At 33.8% G+C, this 13,683-nt stretch overlaps 1 pseudogene; it reads right to left on the bottom strand.

Annotated features, from left to right (window-relative positions):
* Nucleotides 1-242: 242 nt before the first annotated feature.
* Nucleotides 243-6,643, bottom strand: LOC119192969 (annotated as a pseudogene).
* Nucleotides 6,644-13,683: the final 7,040 nt, after the last annotated feature.

Genomic DNA, 13,683 nt, shown 5'->3' with positions numbered 1-13,683 from the left:
TTATTTTATCTCAATCGTTACATATAAATAATAGTCCGCTCGCTACATCTATGTCATAACGCGATAAACTCAAAACCTACCGCACCGATTTTCAAGTGGATTTCACCAAGGGACAGAGTGATTAAAGAGGAGTATTTATGCATATTTATCAATAATGTCATAGAAAAAAAATTTAGCCATAAATCAGGGTCAGCTCACTATTTTTATTATAATTATGAAATATCGTGCAGATATTTACCAGAGCCAACAGGGTGAATACGACCACAAGCTGCTCCCAGATTTTTGTTCTTTTTCATCAAATCAATAAGTAGCCGAACAGCATGGGGTTGGAAATCAATATCTCCATCAAGTGTAAGCAAAATGTGTTTTCGGCCATAACTTCCTTACGATCCACGGGTATAGGCAATTCCATTAGGCGATGGCCCAGAAGGTAGTACATGTACATCACCTAGAAAAATTAAATATTAAGAACCTGTATTGTACGACATTTTCTAAAAAACAGTTACAGTTAAATACTTGTCATCCAAGGACTACCTGAGACCAACGTTTCCTGTGTCGAATCTTTGCCTTATCTTTCAAGTGACAAATCATTTTCGTTTTTCCTGGCAATACCCAAGTCAGGCGGCCACCGTATGGTGCGGATATTTCTTCGGAGGGCGAATTCGGATATTTGTCTGATGCACATTCGATGCGGCTTCGTCAATCGTGTCGACTAGAAGTTTAACGAAACGGTTCACCTGAGAATCGTCGTCACTATGATCTGATATTTCGAAAGCGTCGTCCAAGTAGATGTGAGCTGAAAGGGAAACAAATAAAATTAGTAATATGTGATTTTGCCGGTTACAAATATTATACAATATTGTATGCGACATAACTTACTTTCGAATTCGTAGTAATCGGGATCGACCACGCGCAAATATTTCTGAGCCACACGTCGAGCGCACTGGTCTTCGTCCAACCGCAGGATAGACTTCAAGAACTCCATCATTTCGTCTTTGGTTTCGTGCCACATAGTAGCGCAAGCGTATATTCTTGTAATCGAGTCAGAAGACTTTACTGCTTTTGGTGAAGAACCTGTATTATCCGTATGAACAGAAATAGTTTCGTAGTATTCATCTCCTTTTTCCTTTTCTATTTCGGCAAGATCCTGAAAATTAAAATATTAATATTAATCTTTTACCTTGCTAGTAAAAGGGATTTAAGGTGTTATATATACTTCTCATGTGGTTCACATGGTTTATTTACTGTGTAAAAATAATATAGTGCTGTAAGGATAGGTCATCGATTCCTATATTTCTTAATCGCCTTTTACGAATACTCAGTCAAGTCAATGAAATAAGTTGCCATTCCATTTTGTCGCATAATATTGACTACAAGAAATAACAATTTAGGTTCAAGCTTCACAAGTCTCAAGCAATTTTCATTTTACAGTTATCATATTAAAGAGCTAATGTAGATAGTACCCATTTTACTACCATTTATTTGAGAAGATTTGTCTGATTTTTGTATTTGGTCGGCTTATACATTGAAACGACGAATAGTATTTACTCAAGAATTGTGAAACAGGTCAATAGAGTAAAGAACAAGTGGGTTAATCATTCAACTTGATATACGATACAAACCTCAGTCTTTACATCCTTTTGGTCGTCTCTTCTGTTGAGCGCCATACTTTGATCAATAAGTAGCCCGTTATACATAGGAAGAACATACAATTTCTCTGTAGAAGCTAAACGTTCGGCTTTCGGGGTCCAAATATGTATCGTAATCCACGTTTGTGACAATAGCCATAATAACCATATCCATGCCATTTGACGTGATATAAAGTCACTTAGTGTAAAAACTGAAAAAAATAATCGAACATTATAAACATGATATCGTACTTAGGTAATATTTTATACAGCGGCGATGGCCTAATTGGTTGTGGAACGTTGTGCCTAATTGGGCGCCGAGACGAATGTCCGTAGGTTCAAAATCCCAAGGGCACAAACCTCTGACGTTTCTAAAAAATATGTGTGTATTTTTTGTGAATTATCGCTTGCTTTAACGGTGAAGGAAAACATCGTGAAAAAACCTGCATACCTGACAAATTCTCTATTAGGAATTTTCGAGGGTGTGTGAAGTCTACCAACGCGCACTAGGCCATCGTGGTGGACTAAGGCTTATTCCCTCTCAGTAGTAGAGGAGGACCGTGCCCAACAGTGGGACAGTATATATTACAGGGCTGATATTATTAGGTAATATTTATTGGTACAACGCATGTTAAAGATTATTAGGTAGATTTAAACTGCTTTACACTCTCAATAATAATCATATGAGTGAAAAATTAAATTATATATCTATATTCGTACCTGGCGGACTTTCGAAGAACAGATAATCGGGTATAGTCCCATGGAAGAAACAAGTGTCGCCATTTCTAATTCCGCAAGCGGCAATCAAGAAATTAACAACCAACGGTATGACCAGATTAATGGGGAAAGCGTAACTGAATCCTTGTATTAAGATCTTGCAAGCAAATTTCCCGAATATGTAACAGATGTATGCTGCGAATATCTGAATCAGCATCACGTATACCGCGGAATTGTATGCTGCTGCCACTTCTACGGAATCTCCAGTTAGAGTAATGTTTGCGAGATCAGGTATTACTGTACCGCCCAGTTGTATTTGTACCTGAAAATAATAAATTAATTATACACAACTCTTATTACTTGTATTTGTACATTATAATTAAACCTGTTTGTCACTTTTTTATAAGAAGCAAGAGTCGCTGATACTAACAGCATGAATGCATTGCACGCAATAGGGGACCGGCCTGTGTTCGATTTTGTACATTATTCTATATAAAATGGTTGATCATACGAAAAAGAAACCCTCCTGCGAAAACTGCCTTAAAATTGGTTAAAAAATGAGCCAGTAATTCATATTTCAAATATTACTATATGCCGAAGTGGGCGCGAAGTGGAGATATCGCTTCATCTCTTTCTTTCGCACGCGTCGTAATGCCCGATGACGTCACACGTGGGTGTTGCGCCTCTTTTCTGTTTCTTGTTACTTACCCCTTTTACCGAAATTAAGAGACTTATAACTTGTTGATTTTTTACCGGATTTAAATAATTCTTTCTGTGTTATAATTTATATAACGTAATTATTTGATAATAATAAAGAACAAAAATGAGTCCGGTCCCCTATTGCGTGAGCCACATTGTACTTATGCATACTTGATATCGACCTGAAAACTCTAAAATCAAAATTCACGTCCTCGTGATTCTCAGATCCACGAATTAGACAATATAATGTACTTATTAATTTATATGACTTGTTAACATAATAATATAGATTTCTATAATTCAACTCACTTCTTCTACAACAATGTTATGTTGTCCAAACCCAGCATTGAACAATTGGAAGAACATGCTGGGTTCGTCGCCCTCGAGCCATATGAAAAACAGGTTGCACATCATAAAGACAAAGATTTTCCAAATGGACATGAACCGATAGGTGTAGTAGCGGGAGAAATTTAATCCATCTTTGAGTCTTGCTAAACTTTTGATTATACCTGAAAACATTAAATAAAACATGTTAATATTTTTTTATAATAGTAAGGTTTAGTAGAACGAAGTAATAATATATTTTGTTAAATAATAATTATTGATCTACAGGAGCTATTAAAATAATATGATTCATGTAAACATTTATGAAGTACCTTAAAATATATGATGTATAAAAATATTGCTTTCTATTCTTTATCAGTTATTTATTTAAGCCTACGTATAGAACTGAAAAATTATAAACATACCTATAGGACTCTGCCGAGTAACATAGTTTTCCCACCATCCCAGAGATATGCAAAGCGCGGAAACTGGAATCAACCATAGGACTGGCTTGTTCTCCAAAAGTGGCCACACAAAGAATCCGGTGACCTGAGCCACTATCGCAGCCATATCTACGATAACTTTGACAAATCTTTTAGAATCTCTTGAGTTTCGTGAAAGCAGTCCGAGTATAGCAGGAATGATGCAAAGGCAGTTCGTTACCATGGCGCCTTTAATCACATCCAATTCTGGAAGGATCTTGAAAAATAGGAGACCCATTCCGATGGTGTGTAGAGATTCAGCAATGAATACCTGAAAAAAGTTAAAAAGTTGTAATAATCATGGGAAAATTTTGCTTTGCCCAGGAGTGAGACAATAAACTACCCAAAACCTTCTAAAAGCTCACAACTTTATTGTGTTAGAATGTGGAGTAATTACTATGAATTACGTGTAATAACAACAAGTATAACATGCAAAGCCAACTTGCCAAAAGAATCTGCAATCCCTGTAGTCAGCAGTTTATTTGGATCAATCACGGGATTGTTACGGTCGAATAATAGTATTGTGTATTAGAGATACATATCTGTTATTGCCATAACAAGTCATTATTGGAAATAAATTGTACTTATGATTAACTTACCACCATGAACTGCACGAAGGATGGCCGTTTTGAGGATTTGAAGAAGCATATCCTAATAGAGCGAATAAGTGTTCCTAGTTCGGGAATAGCGAACGCAGCGAGAACAGCCCACATCCACGCCACACGCTCCTCATCCGGTAAACTGACTATGAATTGTTTGTCTCTACCTGAAAAGTATCAACCATAAATATTTTAATTAAAGTAAACAAAATTATATGATAAAAGTAAATAAACTACATATTCATATATAATAATATCATTTTTACTGCAACTTTATCAACAATGGCTTACAGAAAAATATGGATGATAGACTTGTTTGTATTTATCTCAAGAAAAATTACAAATGTCAGAAATGAGTATACAAACAGACAGAAACTTACCTAAATTCTTATTACAGTATTCGAGCCGTCTATCTTTTTTGAGTTGTGATGTCATGAAAAGCATTGTGCCTTTCGCTAGGACTCCAGAACCGAGGACTACAACAAAGACGACAAGGTACGCCATCACCTTCAACATGCGTACTGTGAATTCCAGCCATTTCTGAGTTTCCATAGAAATACTGTCCTGCTTCGGAGGGAATTCTCGGAACACGTCCCATCCTTTCGTTTCTTGTACTGTTCTTTGACTGGAATAAGAATAACATCTATAAGTACTTGTTATGGTAAAAATAAAGAATGAAAGATTTTAAGAATTAAAGGTTTTATAAATAACGTTTTACAACAATTCGAATAAAGATTAATTGTATTCATCAGCTCAGCGCATGGAGATTGGCAGCGTATCTTTACGCGACATTGAAGCGAGAAAAACAACTTTCGCGTAATAGAAGAGAAATCTCGAACAGCGTTCGCAGTGTTTTGCTACTTTTAAGTTCCTATCGTCTCGTTTCCGACAATGCATAGCATATGTGACCTTCGCGTGTTTAATTACATATACATTATGATTTGCGCGGATAGAAAACCGTACATTTCAACACAGTCCACGTACTCGGTGTAGTGGTTGTGACAGTAGGGCTTACGTAAGGCTACGGTGGGCAACCTAATTAAACGCTGTGGCCATCGCACGAATACCTATCTCTTGGTGCATTCTTTTTGACAGTTGAATGATTTTATGATAATAAAAATAGGTACTAATTATGGATAAGCTGTCTAACTGTATCGTAATATAATCAATGTTTGTTCTCAATTTATTAACGTAGACTATGTTTCAGAATGTAGGGTCAAATACAAAAACTACATCCTGTTGAAATTTGAAGTCGCTTTCTACATTATAATACAATTACTGGCTGAAATTGATAAAATTTCGGTCTTGTGATTATTTTATTATGTAGCCTGAAAGTAAGTTAAAATTATCATAAAATACATAGTGTAGGATACTCAATCTGTTATTTTTATCAATTTCAAACTAATGTCAGCGAAATATTTGCCACGATAAAACAATACCAAAATGTCCGTGACTAAAATATAAGTTCTATTGACAATTCTTACTTATAGAGAACGTTACTCGCAGAATTATCGAATTTGGGGCAAAACTCATAAGGAATAATAATTATTCGTATGTATGTGTGGATCTGCCCAAAAATGTAACATCTATAACAAACATAATTAAAATGACAGACCAAGGCTCAATAGTACTTATTGCTTCTATAAATAAGCAAACGCATATAGGTGAAACCGCAAGTACCCAGCTAGTGTGAATGTAGCGCTAATATTGTTAGAAAGTCGATGATTCAAGAATGAAGACCATTTATCTAAGTGTAACGTGGCTAATATGCAGTTTATTACAAACTCCTTTTTGACTTATATGTTCCCTGCAAAAATCAGGAACTTAAAATCAGAATATATGTAGAGTTTATAGAGTACAAAAATAAAGAAAATTATAAGTAACTTTAAAACAATAAAAACACGTAATTTTCATTTAAACAATTCTAAAAATGTTGATTCATCCAAAAATATACTTGCACTAGAAAGAAAAGGTATGCGTATGCCGCCAATGAAAGTTTCTAACGGTGACACTCGCGTTTGAATCGTTTTAATTGTTTGCTACTAAAATGCGTTTACCTGTAAATACTGCAGTAATGCAGTGTCCCATTGCTATAAATAGAATTATTATTATTGGGAATATATACAGTCTCTTCCAATTCGTCTTTCTCGTAATGGCTTCTACGATCTGGATCATTCATTATCACAAAACTCACTGCATTCTTATTTAAAAAACAACATCTAACTCGAGATTTTTTTTGGGAAAAACTTAAAAAAGGAATTAACACTATGGCCAGTACGTTCAAATATTGTTCAATAACTCATTGATTCGTTATGAGGACAGCGAACGGTGCGATCACAATAACGACTGCTGTGGGGCGGTACGCGAACACCACACTGACCACCGATCCGCTATTGTTCCTATTGGACAAAATGTGAATATTAATATCCGTTTTATTAACACTTTTTGCATAAACAGCTATTCATATATCGGAATATTTAAATAGTATGAGACCTACATTTTTAAATCGGAAGTTAACATATAATTTATATTCACATTTTATAGAAAGAAAGTTTTATCGCCGTTTAAAACAATTTATACCAGTTCAAATTTTACTTGAATACATTATCACCGACTACTGACTGACTGAAGATGACTAAAAATGCCTTCCATTATTTGTTTCACGCTTGAAATTGATATTGTATCCCTTACACATATAACCGCGAAACTAAAAATATTTATAATGATATCTTATGTTTATAAAACTATTATACAGTAAGGTTAAACTATTTTTCAGATTTTATTGCATTTATTATAGTATAATTTTCTCCCGATGTTTCGAAGACTTTGCAGCCTTCGTGGTTATATTTATATCTCTTTGCTAATTTCAATAACAGTATGTCAACAAAAATATTGCGTATTTCTTTTGTCCAGTGTCATGTGAATCGGAGCAGTGCGTAAAATCTACGTTCTGCAGCAGTAACCACGTGAAATTATATCGTCAATTTATAACTCGCTAATTCCATATCTTATTCTGAATTATACATCGACTTTCTAACAGAAATTAACATAATATTATGGTTTACGCATTTATCCACTTTTCTTCATTACCAACAGTTAGCATAATCTTTCAAAGTCACCGAGAAGTTGTTGTGACCTTTACCAAAAATTATAAAATAACAAAACGATGGAAATATTACGTTAACCACATGGGAATCTAATAAATCAATGAAACTAAGTGTGAAACTTTTTAATTCTTCTTCCTTTTTTTGTCTCGCAAGTTATGTTGTTACAAGTGGAACCTAACTACCAGTAACACAAACTTATATTTTTTTTTACTCTAACAATAGATCACAGAATATGGAGCTGAGCCACAAAGTGCATAAAGGATAGTTTAAATTCCAAGTAAGCCGAATTTTATAGATTGTATAATCATGGTCCAGAAAAGTATGTCGTGTGTCGCACTATTTTTTTTTTATCTTATTTCAGGATCTTGATCATAATTTCACGACCATATCACTCCATACGTCCACTTCCACGGGTGTTCACTGTCTTTTCACTATATTATATTTTTTATATTAATACCCTATCCCCTTTTTTATTAAATGTAGTTGTAACGCAATAAACTGCCCAACAGCTCAATATGATTTGATTTTACGAAAAACTGCGAAAGCCTTCCTTTTGTTAACGATATAAATTTATATCTACGTAATGTTCAACAGCTATAATTAATACATGGTATACATCACGCTGCAATCTGTTTAGTTTAGTGCTAACATTTCTAAATACAACATACAGTAACATTGTCTTAGTATAGTTTAAAAATTAAACGAATATATAGGATATTTGATACTTTTAGGCGAAAAGCGTCATCTACAAAACGAACTTAAAGTAATTAAATAAATGCATTCAACAAAATCAAGTATTCAAAATAAACTAAAATAATGGATGCTCTATGTTACAAAAAATGCCAAATAGAATTCTATGTAAAATAAATATACAAACCCTACAGATACACATAAATAGATACAAATAAATAAATACACAAAAAATACAGATGTGCCTTTATCCGTTGGCTTCATTGGCAGGCGTATATTGAATGTAATTTGTGTGCGATTATATGTTTATTTTTCTTTCTCTTACATTATGTTTATATAGTTTATACATTATTTGGTATGCCATACGCCACTTCCAGCAATCCAACGTCAAAGGTCAACGACCATGTCTTTCGGGAAAGAGCATGAACATTTCTGCCGACTTCCATATCTGTTGTCATATATAGTAGATATGCGTGGAGATTGCGTCATTCCTAGACATGATATTTTTGTTAGACAAGTTTTTGTATTCAATTCAACCTTATACACAGGATTATGTCTGCTATAAAATGCATAAAAGGAACAAAACTGTTTAATAACTATGGTCATTTTTCCATTTTTATCTAAACTGACATGGTGTTTTTTATTTGAGTAGAAATCCGAATATTAAGTTGTCGCGTCCACTAGAACCGGTAAGCGGTCAAAGCAAAGTGACTAGTTCGTGGTTCGAGCGTGCATCTAATATTCAGTCCACGCCCGACCCTCCAAGCCCCGACAAAGCATTGCCTTTGCATCCTACGCGATACCGTTTACTATTAAAAAGCTAGCTCTACTTATTCCAGTAAATAACCAAGCGCAGTTTTTAATTCTTTAAGAAGTACCCGTATCTTGTTGCTTTGTCATATACTTTAGTTAATATACTAGCATATATAAATATAAATGTATATATAGTATTCATTTAACACATCATTGCTAATACTTCGTATATACAGTATTTTTAAGATAAATATATCATTAACTCTCCATACAATTTTCCTTATTAGATGGACACAATAATTTCCGTTTTATATAAAATAATTTGAGGAATAAAAAAGATAAACAAAGATACATTTCATTTACGTGAAGTGGGGACCCAGATCCAATAAAATGTCGACTAACGAGAGATGATTACCCTTCGACAGTCAACGCAATCATGCCGGCCTGTTGAAACCCGATGTACACAGGCTGATCCCGGAACGCGACACACTTACATGGGCCACTATGGCGGATTTTTACACAATGTGTACGGTGGTCGATATCTGGGTGGAAATAAAATATATCCTACTACCAGCAATACTATACTATAATATTGTGTGACAGAAGAGCTATCCTTATAACTACATCTCGACTTTTGACACTAATAAACGCAAATATGTAGCGCAGTCGGCTATCGATCGAAAGTCATGTCGTCAGACTTGACAACCTTGGCATTTGAGCGGGTTCCGGGCCGTGGTGACCGATCAACGAATCCGCGCCGCACCGACCTCCACTCACAAAATGTTACTTTTGTTACTTTACTAACTTGCTACTTAACTATTGTTACTTTTAAACAATCTTCTTCTCGTTGACAGGCGAATTGGGCATAAAACTAATAGGACAATGACCTGATTAGATACCGAACGGTTAATTTCTTAGTCAAGTTATCCTTTGTGAATGGCTTCGCTGAGGAAAATGTGGCTGGCAAGTGTCATGTTTGTTAGAACGGAAATATAGTTCAAAATATTATTGTCCTTTTTACATCTCTTATTTTCATTCAAGACACCTGTTAAAAAATTTATAAACCTCAAATAAAAATAATAGGTCCTTTATTAAAAACACATCATTTATTGATCCAAAATACGCGTCGATTCAACTATATTTAGAGTAAGACGTCACTAGTAAGTAAAAACGTTCTTTCTACGAATTAAAACTAAATCGCGTTATAACGAATCATATTCACATTTAAATTTCCCAACGCAACATTTTCCAACATCAAAGAAAAAAAAATCTTTTAGCCAGATTAAGAATCTCTGGCTAAACTTGTGCGGAATAGCCCTTATTTACTTTTCATTGCCAGGACACATCGTATTGTCGCGAGGAGAAGCAGTTCCTGGGAAAGTTTGTTCTGACTAATCTTCCGCCCTAGTATTGTACGTACCTAAAAGGATCATCGACATTCGAGTGCAATATGTAAGCTATTACATCACTCACATTTACTTTATATCCTTCCCAGAATATAGAGTTCCTCAGTATGCAATACGACTAACGCCATGTCGTTAATTTTAGTAACTAATAAAGCATAACCTAATTAGTTGGCTCTAAGAGTGTAAAACAAGGGTTTCTCATATAACTTAGGTGATAATTCCGCAGCGAATTTTGTAAATTCTACCCCAAAGAGAGTTAAATTATTTTAAACTGGATGTCGCATTTAGATACAAATAATAGGAATTAGATACTTAATAGTTGGTAAATCTATTAAATAAATCACTAATTTATAAACAGTAAAAATGTTTTTAGATAAAGAATAGAAAGATGATCAGTAGAAATACATCTATGTAGGTAATATTTATGCGTAATGCGTATTAATTTATTATAAGTAATGATCTGTTTTTGTCTCGGTACGCACAGATATCACATTTCATCTCGACAAGGACCTGCTAAGGTCGAATAGAGGAATGTTTTGCGAAAAGTAATAGCATAAAACTTGTATAAAATAAAAAACTTAAAATATGATTCCAACAGTTTTACCTTCAATATTAATTTTTATTCCCAACCTTACTTTGTGATATATATATATATATATATATATATATATATATATATTTTATTATCTGTACATTTATATACATTGAATTTGTGTTCCGCTGCATTCTAATCATTTCTTGGAAACTTTTGATTGCTTCGCGGTTGTAAAATATACTATAAGGCCAGCAAATATAATATTATTTTACGCCATCATTTCTTCACGCTTCATTCAAGGCACAAAGAGAAGGGATCGTTACTATATATTGATAATCAAAGAGCTGAACAAATTATAATGATGTTTAAAATACGTATACTAACATGTACTCAATACTAACAGGTGTGGATGGATAATCTTTTTGTCAGAAATTCGGGAACAATTTCAAAGCTAAATAATTTCGTCGGTGGTCGTGTTGTAATATTGGTTACTTAGCAAAAACGCGTAACATTGCCTTAAATACTTATGATAAAATATTTAAAAAGAACTGTCGCACCATTTAAAGCCAACTTAGGAAACACCTACCAAATATTGCACGAATGCTGTTCGATTAAGAAATACTGCTATTTAAATCCTGCCAATTAAAACAGCAAATCGTTAATTTAGATATGGATGTATCAACATGTCCAACAAGGACTTGTTTAGGATATCATGCAATATTTAAAAAAAAAGTATCGTGTTAAGTCACTCTATGGTTTATGTCATTTAGTAACTGATGAATAAGCACGGATATTTCACTTTTACTATTGATGGATATTTTGTTATAACTGAAAAATGTAATGTTCATAACTATATATTAATATCAGAGCTAATCTTACCTGCCCCCATATATCGTTGGCGAGGTGTAAGCTCGTCATCGGAATTGTCGTTGGCTTCATCGCGCCGTTTCCAGACGCCGCCATTTTGGTTAAATTTCTGAAATTAAAAATATTTTTAGTATATAAAACAACGAACTTCAATTGTACTTAAGGATTACACATCGCCGACAAAGTATGAAATATTTTGCATTCCTCCAATGCAGAATATGGTAATAGAAATACTCGGAATATTCAACCACATACTTTGCCCGTGAGAACTTCTTCACGTATAGGTATTTATAAAAATAGTAAACAGCATTGCAGTCCAACATTGGTCAACTATATTACTAATGGAACGGGATGGCGGCTTAGCAACCTTGATCCAAACTTATCCGATAGACGGTTTAAGAATGAGTAGCAACTTTCTATTTAAGAAAACTCTATTCTATGGGGAAACTATTTGGGTCGCTATAAGTTGCAAACATAGAATCAATAGTCTTGCCTTAATTTTAAATCGATATTCAATAAATATGTAAATCATTCGCTTTAAAACCCGTGAATCTCCGCCTAATCGCGTGTTTGGACCAAGTTTTGCTTAATTTTAATGACTATGTTGACGACATTAATTCTATTTAAAAATACTGCACGTGGTCTTAATATAAATTTTTATTTACTACAAAGCATCAAAGAAATATATTTGTACAAGTGACTTAAAACCTATGCATTTTTTACATATATTGAGTAATAACGAAAAATATTTACTTACGCAACATACACAACAGTAATATGGTTTAGTTATAAAGGATATTTTCAAACATATTTTCGTTTAAATAGCGACATAAATAATGGTAGAGTCATAAATCTCTAAAGATTCATTCCTCAGAAAATTGTGGTTATTACTTAGATAAGTTGAAAATATAATGTATAGCTGTAAATCCTTAGAGAATAAATGTTACAAATCATCGGTTGGATTAAGTGAATTGCTTCAAATACGTGATTCACTGCGTTCCGAATACATTCTTTGCGAGTGAGTTTTCGACCTTGCCGGTCATTCGTCCCTTTCATACTTATCAAATCTCATAATGCAACAATTTTTCATAATGTGTGTTCTTTGTTTTTCATCCATAAAAGACTAAACTAATATATATATACTATATATATTAGTTTAGTATAGTAATATACGTATTATTCTGCTTCAGAACATCAGCTCGAAACATGCAGGAAATTCGTTGAATGCGGATATAATTTTATTTTATTTTACAATGTGCCTAGACTGCATGAGTGACATTCATTGTAAGTTTTTATAAAATTAAGATTTCATATCTAAGAAACGTTATCTTTAGTGATATTTACAACGTGGAGCCAATTATGTTCCATTTTTAAACAACAACGATTATTTTGGTAAATTTAATCAGATCTCATACAACCTTCTTCAAGGAAACAAAAAATACTAGAGCGTGTAAAAGAAACAAAGCTTAGTTCTGGTAGTGGTTGGAAAGCGGAGGTGTGCAGGGCATTTGCGTCGACGTCCGCAAGGTCAGCGACTTCCGCGACGTTGACTGGACGGTGGACGCTAGCCACTGGGACTTCAAACGCTTTGTCCTAGCATTTTATTGCACACGATCATAATTATTATAACGTTGCACTTTTGAATTTTGCTTCAGTAAAACAATAGGGAAAACAATTAAGTTTTAGAAAGCTTTAAAGGCATACAGGTTAGGTTAGGTTTAATTATAATGGTCTGTAATTGCATAGAATGATTTGTTATTCTTATTTTGGAAAATATAAAAAAATTGATATTACCCGGTATAATATCATCACCGACAGGGTGTTTAAGTGCTACTTAATCACGAAACACATTTCTATTTAAGACTGATTAATTAAC

This window comes from Manduca sexta, unplaced genomic scaffold (genome assembly GCF_014839805.1).
Source record: "Manduca sexta isolate Smith_Timp_Sample1 unplaced genomic scaffold, JHU_Msex_v1.0 HiC_scaffold_3451, whole genome shotgun sequence".
NCBI lineage: Eukaryota > Metazoa > Arthropoda > Insecta > Lepidoptera > Sphingidae > Manduca > Manduca sexta.
The sequence above is the reverse complement of the archived record's forward strand: the minus strand, read 5'-3'. Positions and strand labels throughout refer to the sequence as shown.